The following is a 2,010-nucleotide window of genomic DNA, read 5'->3' on the forward strand; positions in this document are numbered from 1 at the left end:
CAGTGTAAACATTATAGGCTTTTACTAACGGCTCCTTGACAAAGAGCCGGGGGGCATCCCAACAGAGGGCACGAAAGGAGGTCACCCATTTATGAGGGCCATAATGACAGTCCAAATTTCCCAGGAACCCTTCCAAGGTTATGGCCACTCGGATATTATTTCTGCAGAGCCATTCAAAATCCCTAAGCCAATAAGGGATAACAATTTTAAAAGGGTCTATGCCATAATGTCTCAGAGCTACATCACGTCCTTTCTCAATCAGGTCAGCCAATTGATCCATGGGTGTATAAACCCACGTTACGCCTCCCAGAGAGGCATGCAACCATTGAAGGGCCTTTCCATCCTGCGTAGGACGGATGTCATCAGGGTCTCACCGGAGAGTACCCATAACTCAAGATCTTTACTAGGCGTGTACTGGGCAAGTTGGGCTCAGTCCAGGACATCCTGGACCTCATGTAAGATGTCCAGGTGTTGAGGAGCCAGGTGATTAGTTCTGAAGGCTGTTTCCCTACTAGCAACCGAAACAGTGGTCTTAAAGTCTCAGTGGGAATAGGCATCCAGGCTCATAGCCAATTAATTTCTCCTAATAATTTTTGTGGTTCTGTCAGGGTTACGGTGGGCCTGACAGCCAGTTGTGGTTTTAAAGGACTTACTCCTTCCAAAGAGAGTGTGGTTCCCAGAATTTTAAAGGGAGCAATAGTCTGTATTTTATCAGCGGATACATGGAGTCTGCCTGTCTGTAGACATTTCTGAGTAACCTTATATAACTCTTCTAATTGTTGGGGGCTTGGGGCTCCCAAGATTATATCATCCATATAAACGTACACAGTGGCATGTGGCAGCAAGTGAGCAGGCCGTAAAAGGGTCTTCACATAGCTTTGGCAGAATGCTGGACTATTGGCCATACCTTGGGGTAAAACAGTCCATTCATACCTCTCATCAGGCGTTTTAAAGTTGGTGGAAGGTAAAGAGAAAGCAAAATTTTCACAATCCTGGGGTTGTAGAGGGATAGAAAAAAAAAATCTTTAATGCCTGTAACTATAAAAAAAAAAAATCTGAGGGAATAGCAAGGATCCAAGGCAGTCCCCTTAAGGGTGTACCCACTAGGGTCATTCTAGCATTGACTTTTTGCAAGTCTTGCAACATTCTCCACTTACCAGAGGCTTTCTTAATAACAAAGACAGGCATGTTCCATGGACTTATAGAAGGCTGGATGTGGCCCAACCATAATTGCTCCTACACAATTTCCTTTAAGGCCTGTAGCTTTGTCTCAGGCAATGGCCACTGCTCCACCCATACCGGCACCCCATGGGACCACCAGATAGCCGGAACCTGAGGGGCAGTGGCCCTTAGAATTGGGGGGTGAACCCGATGCTCTTTCTTTGGGTCCCCCCTGTAATTGGTATGGCGAGACAACCCCTGAGTTGCTGACTCGGGAAGCCTATCAGACTCTTCAAGATCCAAAAGGTTATGCAGGCCTGTGCGTCCCCCCAAATATCTTGTCCTATAAGGTTGGTGGATAACCCTGCCGCCACCAGGGGTCACACCTCCCCTTTAGCTCCATCTGCATCCTGCCAGGTGAGCCATTCTCGAGTCTCCTCTGATGGGGTGTATCCTCCCACACCTAGGATTCAGGGCCCAGAAACTAGGTGCCATCGTAATGGGACCTCCTCCTTTCTAAGAATGGTTCTATCAGCCCCCATGCCCACTAGGTAGCGAAACCTCCTGCCATCTATTTCAAGATCCATCTAGGGCCTTATACCAGGGATAATAGGGACTGTCCAATTCACCATAGGTTTTTCTCCTCTCCCGATCCCTCCCCGAGGGCATTGTAAATGTAGCTGATCATGGGGAAGTCCTCCTTTTGTCAATGGGGCTGGAGACTGCCCCCCACTTAATTTAAAGGCTTTCCTTCAATATCAAATCTGGATTTACAATCCTTCTGCCAATGGAACCCTTTGCAACACTGGGGACAGGGCATAGATGGGGGTCTTTTTGATACCCCACCTC

Source organism: Nannospalax galili, unplaced genomic scaffold, assembly GCF_000622305.1.
Source record: "Nannospalax galili isolate Female #2095 unplaced genomic scaffold, S.galili_v1.0 scaffold304, whole genome shotgun sequence".
Lineage (NCBI taxonomy): Eukaryota > Metazoa > Chordata > Mammalia > Rodentia > Spalacidae > Nannospalax > Nannospalax galili.